We start from the raw sequence: 9552 nt of genomic DNA on the forward strand, positions 1-9552 counted from the left end.
ATAGGATTAGTTCTTGATTCAAGGAAATGAAGATATGCTAAATATTGATGCTACACGCATAAACACTGGCAAAGGATCAAGCAAGATCCCTTTGGAGTTAACCATTGGCAAGATGAGCTATATGCATCGTGGTTAGAAATGGCAACATGGATTGAAGAACATGAGTTGTTGCGTGGGACATTAAATATTGATTTCTATGTTCTAAGATACAGCTGGAAAGTCTTCCACATATCCGTGAACTGCTTGGATAAGAAAATCCAAACAAAGCATCACTAGAAACCTATACAGTTGTAGTAAAAGTAATTATTGCCTAAGAAGCTCGCAATTAAAAATTATATTTAATATATACATGTATACAAATTAGTAACATATAGACCTGTGTTTTGAATGAAGTGAGAAGGGTGTACGATATTCCCTTTTCACGTGCGTCCTTTTCTCCTTTCTTCTCTTTTTCCTCCGCACCATTCATTTCCAGAGGACATTCTTTCTTATCTCTACTCTCTCTGCTTTCCTCTGAATTGCTAGCTCTAGACAGTCCTTCGCTCCTTTCTTCTACCACCCTCTTCCTCCCAATTCATCTTTGGAGAATTGAAATCATGGTCTTCTCTCTCCTCCATTATCGCATTTCTTTACAAAGGCCGGCTAGCCCATGGACACCCACAAGTTCTCTTCGATACTAGCACAAGGTATTTGTCTACCTCTCATGTTTCTTTTGTGATTGAAATTGAGTTTAATTTGTAGAAGATGGTGCTACTACTTTAGTGTCTGTATTTTTACGGTTTAACGTAGGAGATAAGTGGAATGGGTTTCTAGGGTTTCTATCTTCTTTGCTTTCTCCAGAATTCCTTCCCTCGATCTTGAATATTAGGGTTTAATTTTGCTTGCATTGGATTTGGTTTAGGTTCACTTATTTTATTATTGTTTTGGCGTCAAAAACAGTGAATGAATGATTTTAGCAAGACACTAATTTGCCACTTTCCCTCGGCAATTAAGCTATTGAATTAATTTCTCTTTGCAATTAAGTCATGTTGGGATATTCTTACTATTGAATGAATTTTTCCTTTCCCTGCAAAGACATGAATGAGTGGAACTTCTCTTGGAGGAACTCTGATACTTGAGCTTGGGTACCTTGACAATTTAAGAGCTATATATGTGAGTATTTCAATGGTTTTATTGTGGTTCAAATTATCAAACACTTCAGATCGGCTTATAAATGTCCCGAATTAAAGAAAGTGCTGGTTTCTTTATGCGCTACTGTTTTCTTTTGATATTTTGTGATTCTCTTTTGACTAATTGAATAGAATACTACGACAAAAACACCCCTCAGCTGCCAGTCCAGTAGAGTTTGGATGTCTTACCAAGATTGAGGTATTGGATTTGAGTGGCAATTATTTGACTGGATTGGTTCTGACAGAGATTGCAAACATGGAGTCACTGGAACGAATGTGAGTGCCGTTATGAAATCTTCTACCGATAAGTTTTCGTATTTCTATAATAAACAACCATTTTCTATTTTGTTAGAGATTACTTAGTGACAAACTGACAACAACTTCAAAGACACCATCCCTCCAGAGCTTGAGGAGCATAACCAACTGTCTGAGCTGCAGTTTATGAATACCTTCCATCTGTTACCAACAGAAAATTTGGCCAACGCACATCCGCACTGATCTTGTAATGAGACAGGTATCGTCTTTTTGAAACTGTCTTGTTTTTTCTAAAGTAACTGTTGTAGCCTTAAGGAGGTATATGTATAATAAGCTTAAACTATACTGTAGAATCAGTAAGTATTTCTTGTGAAGAGTTTCAATGAAAAACCTTATGATAGTATAATGCTCGGGGTTTCTAAGTTGTGTCCAAACATGTAGGTTGATTGATTTCCATGGTTTCATACTCAATAGATTAGAATTCGTGTATGGGTCTAGGAGTTCACTATCAATTTTGAGTTGATTTCGTGTGAAGAGTTGTGATTAAACGTGTTTTGGTTAGTATTATGTTAGGGGAGTTTTGATGTTGTGTTCAAACATCTATGTTGAATGAGTATGTCGTTGTTTTGTACTCGGTTGACAACAATATTTGCAATTCCCATCATCAGTTATATAAAGTACATTTGTTGATATCATTAAAGGTGTTTCGGTTATTAAAAACTTAACTATTATCATTCTCGGACAGTCGGACTGTTCAATGGACTTTTTTCTAAAGAAAAATATGAAGTATACACAAGTGATAATATAAGATTATAAGAGAGATTGAATTGATATAGAAAAATGTACACTTTGCGTTCATTAGCTCCCGAACTATGTCGCTTGAGTGTCCACTGAAGAGTACAGAAGAACCCAATATCAAAAATTCAAAATAATACGTATGGGGTATGCTCTCTACATTAGGAAGGAGAAAGGAGGCAACTAAAAACGAATTTAGCTTTAGACTAGATGTAACTACCGTCTACCTTGTTATATTGTTGATGAGTTTTAATGATTAAACCTCAACAATTTCATAATAAACTCACTTTCAGAGTTTCAGGACATCTGAAATTCTGAATTCTGATAAAACTTAAATAGTTATCAGATGACAAAGTCTACAGAATCGCTACAAGTCAATAATTGCAATAGTTATATATTTAAAAAAGGAGAAGCTGCTACAAGAAAGTCGGTCCGTGTTTTGTTGAAGGATATGGAGTTTCTAATGATTGGTTGACATTGTCTCGCCTGCTATAGTTTAATACAGATCTACACTATTTAGTATGTGAATGGTTTGATTATTACTTTGAAATGAGGTTGAGAAGGGGTTTGTTGAATAATTATTTTGAATGTTGGGCCGTGTTTTATTTAATTAAGAATCGTTAGAGGTAGATTTATCAGACTTCCACAAAATCAAAAAATTAAACTGAACAGGAAACCTTCTTTTTGTTACTAATCATTGTCATTACCCCATTTCCTTCAAAGAGGCTACCGCAAAAAGCAGATTAAGGCGGGGTTGGACGTACACACCTTTCCCCTTGTTACTGCTAAAGGCAAAATACAAAGAGGGAACTGGTCTTTAGGATCATTTTATCAAGGGGTCTTTTATCATAACAGAGAATTTAGTTTCTCTGATATTTTTTGTACCGTGTCTATGTTATCTTGTGTTTATTATCTATCTTATTATTGCTAGAATGACACTTCTTGATGTACCAAAATTTCTATTCCTTCTATTTTCTGACGTTGCTAAGTAATGGCTAAACCAAGAAAGTCAATTTCAAAAGAGTTTGACAGGTGTAAAAAATTCTCAAGGAAACTAATTTCTTTTGCTAAAAATAGTTGTGATTCTCTAGAGAGCATCAAGATTTTATTTATTTCTGATAAGAAGACAACATCAAATTATTTGATCATATTACCTACAAGATTTGTCTATATTTTGTCATGATTGATTTGAGAATTGAGATATTCACCTAGAAGTGCTTTTCCTACATGACTGCTTGATGGTAAAATATAAGCAAAGACCAGGCTAGAGCTAACATCTTAAGATTGTCCTACCATCTGATGTATGTTCGGTGCCTTTCCCTTATGTCTGAGTTATAAGTTTATGAGACCACTTTCTGCATTTTTCATCGGAAACCTTTCTATCAGGTATGATTTTGCATCAATGCGGGTGCTCCGTAGTTCATTCTTGATTTTGCAACAATGTAGTATTTCCATGTTTTTCCCTTGATATTTTTTTACTTATCATTACAACCGAATTTGAGTAGCAATCCTAATTGATTAAGTACGGAGTATCATTTTCTTGTTACATTTGGATTATGTATTGAATTGTAACTTTCACTTGTAGTAGGTTTCTGAAATGACCTTTCAGTGAGGTGGCAATTTATATGCAGTTTTAATGTCGTTATTAGTGGAACCTTAATCTAGGAGAGTTGTCTGTTGTCTCTCATAAGTTGTTGTCGGGGGACTAATTATTTTAGAATAGAGGGAAGTGACTCAATTACTAGCTGTTTGCCATCGGTTCCATTGTTTGACAACTTAATTGCTTTTTAGTAATTAATTGTATATTGTTGTTATGTCACTCCCAGAGTCAGTGACTAAGTGCCCTTATATGAGCTTCTTTTCTGAAGCCCTTATATTTCCCACTACTAGAAAAAGGGTTTTTAACGACAAACTTTTTAGTCGTTATAAGTCTCAAAAGTAGTCGTTAAAACCTTTAACGACGTTAAAACCTTTAACGACGAACTTTGTTCATCGTGATTTTTCTCGTAATAGCTTTCGACGTTATTAGTATTAACGTCAACGTTCGTCGTGAATTTTATACGACGAAATTATTGTTAGTCGTTATTTATTAACGACAAAAAGGTTGTTCGTCGTTATTTATTAACGACAAAAAGGTTGTTCGTCGTTATTATGTATCCAATGACGTCAAACAAACAACAAATCGCGACCAACAAAGTTGACGTAAAAAGAGATTCAAATGGACCCAATATTTTTAATTACCGTCCAACAACGAAAAAATATTTCGACGCTAATGTGACTAAAATAAATATATATAGTTTGTCGTAAATATGAAAAATATATATAACCTGCAATTCATTCAAAACCAAAAAAAGTAAATAGAATAATATACTAAAGTTATATTAATTAACGTAATCAATCACAAAAGATTTATAATAAACAAATTCAATGTGAGTCAAAACAACAAAACTAATAACATTAAATATCTATAACTTGGTCCATACTAAGAATTAAATCTCAAAGATTCCTTGTTCCTAAAAAAAAGTAAGAAAATTTGCACCAAATATGTAGAACTGATCGATGTATAGCAGCTTCGACCTATTTTTTCTTTTCTGATCCAGCTAGTGAAGTTGGAATAGTAACATTAAGTTGCGACACCAATGCATCTTGAAACATTTTCATTCTAGACTCACCAAAGCTAACACGTTCCTTCATTTCATTGTTCTCGGCTTGTACTTCCTCCACGCGATTTGCAAGAACTTCATTCTGTTTGTTGGCACCATTCAGTTTAGTTTGAAGCTCTACTCTACTGGGTTGTGGTCCCCTTACATCTTTAATCTTTATTCCTCCTCCAAAACCTACAACCCGATCTCGAGATTTTGATTTAAAAACCTGTTGTACTACCTAGAAGAACACAAAGAAATTACATTAGTTCATGAAGAATACATTTCCACATGAAGAATACATTTACATTAGATCTCTAATAGTTCCATCACTCTTTCTCTGGTTTTGTTTTGTTCTGTTTCCTGTGAGCTTGAAATAAATATTTGAAACAAAACATGTACCATCAGTAGGTTCATTCTTAAAAACTTGGACTTTTGAAATTAACTTTTGGCAAGGTCTGATTGTATTGTGACAGGATAACATTAGGTTCATTCTTAAAAACTTGGACTTTTGAAATTAGCTTTTGGTAAGGTCTGATTGTATTTGGATAGAACCTACAGATAACACGGAATATTATTTTCCAATGTAAGAAGGGAAATGCAAACAAATTGAACCCTGGAAGCCACACTACAATCAAATATGTAACATAGACTAGTTCAAGCGCCTGAATTTCACATGTTGGCAACAATATTTCTAGGCTAAACATTCGAGGAGAAAATTTAACAAACAAATGCATCTATAGTTCTATACTTATACGTGAGAATGAAGCTTTTATCAGGAGCATCAAGCAAAGTTGATGGAAGATATTTGATTACACACACTGGTCCTTAACCAGAAAATATGATGGAACATAACAACGCAGGCAAACACCTAATGGCCTAACCCCTCTCCTGACACACACACACTGACACACACACAGTTCAAATCAGTTAAGTGGCTCCATACCGCCTAACAAGTTATCAGATAATATGACCACTTGCAGTGATTTTTAGGTTTTAAGAATCAAAATGCTTTCTAACACATCTAGTCAAAGTTCAAACCGGTGAAGTTAGAAAAACTGATATTTAGAGGTGTAACAGTTAAAGAGATTTAATAGAAATGAACAAGAAAAAAAGACTGCATGAGACGCCTGTTATTATGAGTGGGGGAGTGGAGCAGAGATGAGTTGCTAGTCCCAGTTTGCAGTAGCCAACATCATCGTTATTTAGTGGAACCACTGATTGTTGACCAACAGTAACCACTTAGATGTTAGATAAAAGGGTTGTCAAACCTGGACAAGATCTTTTAGTTTCAGCACAAGTATTTTCCCCTATCCCACCCCTACCCCAAAATAATATATGCTCCTCAAACACTATGTATATGGTACAGTCAGCAACAGCAGACCAGAAATTCTGCCTCAGTTAGATGGTACCTCCAGTTTATCAAGTTCAACACAACAGCCAGGGTTTAAGTGGTGGATTGTAATCACGTTCTAACAAGTTATCAGATAATATGACCACTATGTAAGCCCCCTTGCTGTAGAAGCACACTAGTTATAAACTTCGTAGATTAGATGATTTCTAGTATGATGGCAGTGAATTTCTTGTTCCTTAGATATGTCACCAATTAAATTATGATTCAAGAAATTACATGTACTACTAAGTATTTGGTCCTGGTTTCATTTCTCTCAAAACTACTCAAGACCAAAAGTGCAAATACTATACACTGGCAAATAATCCTATCACTTGAAGATAACACAAAACGTCCAGTTCTAGACCAGAGTTTTCATTGTAGGCACGTAACTGTCCAACTTACTACAGGGACTATACTAACTACTTATCATTTCAGTATTTTTTGCAGGATAATCTTCTAAAATTCTCAAACTCAAAACTGAATGTGGATGAGAAATGACAGATGAAGAGTATTTACCTCGACTTGAGAAAGTGATGGATCCTTTGCCATTGTTTCCCGAAGTTCTTCCTATAACATAGCAAAAACAAGATTATTAACATTAACAAAAGAAACGGGCAAAAAAAAATCAAGCATTCAACGGACATACATATTTTTGCGTTGTCTCCGCATTTGGAAGTTGAGTTCCTTTCTTTCGAGTGGAGTAGAACACATCTGAAGGAAATAGTGCCCTTGGTCCAAGTATGCATATAATATTAAAGTCTAATAAATGCGGTTCAGTATTAATTAACAAGTTAATAATTCAGTGAGATCAAGTGAGCTGAATGCCTGACTAGAGGCCGCTTCAGTTCAAGTGGAATTAATTATATTAATCCACAGCTTACTCTTGACTGAACCCGTAGGGTCACACAAATAGTACGTAAACGGATCAAGTATTTAATGGCATTAAATACTCCATCTATGGATATTCGGAATCGACGGATCTTGGTTTCAGTGGGAGCTGAGATCGTCACAGGCAAGAAATGAATACTCCGGAAACGATGATATTGCCGGAAATGGAAATATGGATCGTATCGGAAATATAAATATTATCCAAGTCGTAGATGTTGCCGGAAACGGAAACATGGTACGTATCGGAAAACATTATCGAAAATGGAAATATTGCCGGAAACGGAAATATTGTCAGAATCGGAAATATTATCGGAATCGGAAAATAATTCCGGAAACGGAAATATTAAATATTTGTTCGAAACGGAAATTAATTCCGGAATCGGAAATATTAAATGTTGTTCGTATCGGAAATGAATTCCGGAATCGGGAATTTAATCGGAAGCGTATCGTATGAATTAGCATCGGACGAGGCCCGCTAGACGAAGGCCCAGCACGAAGCCAGGCCATCGCCCAGCGAGCCGCACGCAGCAACGCACGCCTCGACCAGGCCCAGCGCAAGGCCAGGCCCAGCCAAGGGCGCGCGCGCGCGCAACACCGCACATGGGCTGTGCGCTTGTCGTGGGCCGCAAGGCCTGCGCGGGTGCACGGCTTGTACGATGCGTGTGCGGGAAATCCTAATCCTATTAGGATTCGTGCGAAGATTAAAATCCTAATCCTATTAGATTTGCTTTGTTATTTAGAGTCCTAATAAAGTTCTAATTAACAAATCCACATCCTAGTAGGATTACAATTCCTTTTCCATATCTCTATAAATAAGGGCCTAGGGTCATTATTTGTATATACGATTCAAGTATTCAAAGTGATTTTTGAGAGCAAAAATTCAGTCATATAATTGCCCACATTAGCCGAAAATTCTAAGTACCTTAAGGGCGATTCTAGTTGGTCAAGCTTAAGGCGGATCCGGACGTGCTGTGGACTATCTACGGAGGGACGACATTTGGAGTCCTAAAGACTTGTTCTTGTTCGGTTCGGGCGCAGCTAGGGAAGGCACGCAACAAAGTGTATGCATCTAAACTATGCTAAATGATTATGTGTAAATAATATGCTTTCCTGGCTTTATGGTTTTTCCTCATGATTTATGAATTGTCATATGTATCATAACCTAACAGTGGTATCACGAGCCTCTTATTATTTTCATAATCTAAATTGCATAAACATGGTTAAATATTACAAATTTGCAAGAATTAAAAAGGGGTGATTAATTTTCGTAATTGTTAATTAATTGCAAATTGCGTTTATTTAATTATACGTACGCAGTTTTTTCGGCAGTTTCTTCGTTACTCATCCAAATCGAGTGATTTTTGTGTCAATTCCGCATGTAATAGGCATTCTAAAATTTTGACAAAAAACAATATTTTTCGGCCGAACCCAGAATTCTCAAATTCGAAGCCTAACTATGACTTTTCGGAGGTTTTAGTTTTTCGAATGCAAAATTTCGTAAATTTAAGATGTTAAATTAAATATTTGCGATTCTTGTTGATAAATCTTGAATTTTTGATTGACCTACTTTATATGTTTAACAAGTTTGAATGCCTAGCCTTGTTAATTATGCAATCTAATTTGTAATTATGATTAATTTGTTGAAAATTGGAATAATTTAGAATTAATTTGATTTTCATAATTAGTTATAATTTAATTAGATACCTATGATTAAAAACCACCATAAAAATTGTAAATTTGTGTTAAATTTTAAATTTTTATGACCTAGACTTGAATCCATGTTAATCGGAAATCAATTAATAATAAATTTTCGATTTTTCGCCCTAAAATTATGAAATTAATATTATTTATTAATTTGTCATTAATTTTGAAAATAAATTTTAATTTTTATGCGATTCGCTCATATAACTTGCACGCACAAAGCAATGGACGCTACGTGTTACCCTTAAGGGGTGTTGTATAGTGCGGGCATGCGACGACGAGCAAGGGAGCTCGTCGCCCATGCGGTACGAATGCAGCGAGCAAGGGCATGGTGCACGAGCACAAGACAACAGCTTGCCTTGTGTCGTGGGCTGTGAGCAATGGGCGCATGGGCAGGGGCGAGAGCAAGGCACGAGCAGTCGCGTGTGGGCAGCAAGCGTGCTGCGCCACAGCACGCACTGCCTCGCGCAAGCATGCAGAGCCTCGCGCGCAGCGAGCGCAAGCTCGCGTGCCACGAGCGCTACGCACAGCGTCGATGGCTCGCGCGCAGCGAGCGCCAGCTCGCATACTGCTGCCTCGTGCGATGAGCGCAAGCTCGCGTGCGGGAAAGGCAGGCGCGCAGCGAGCGATGGCTCGCATAAATCGAGCGCTGGGGCGCGCAGCGAGCGATGGCTCGCGTACATCGAGCGCTGGCGCGCGCAGCGAGCAC

The 9552-nt window shown here is 36.7% G+C and overlaps 1 long non-coding RNA gene across 4 annotated transcripts; it reads left to right on the plus strand.

Annotated features, from left to right (window-relative positions):
- Positions 1 to 390: 390 nt before the first annotated feature.
- Positions 391 to 6901, plus strand: LOC110788218 (uncharacterized). 4 transcript variants are annotated; one of them, XR_008918871.1, is made up of 5 exons: positions 391 to 686; positions 1075 to 1152; positions 1302 to 1445; positions 1522 to 1683; positions 6702 to 6901. It is a non-coding gene; the product is annotated as an uncharacterized lncRNA (long non-coding RNA). The 4 variants fall into 4 exon arrangements; XR_002533274.2 differs by lacking the exon at positions 6702 to 6901 and adding an exon at positions 6231 to 6666; XR_008918870.1 differs by having other exon boundaries at positions 392 to 686; positions 6690 to 6901.
- The last annotated feature ends 2651 nt before the right edge of the window (positions 6902 to 9552 follow it).

The sequence above is a fragment of the Spinacia oleracea genome, chromosome 4 (genome assembly GCF_020520425.1).
Source record: "Spinacia oleracea cultivar Varoflay chromosome 4, BTI_SOV_V1, whole genome shotgun sequence".
In the NCBI taxonomy this organism is placed as follows: domain Eukaryota; kingdom Viridiplantae; phylum Streptophyta; class Magnoliopsida; order Caryophyllales; family Amaranthaceae; genus Spinacia; species Spinacia oleracea.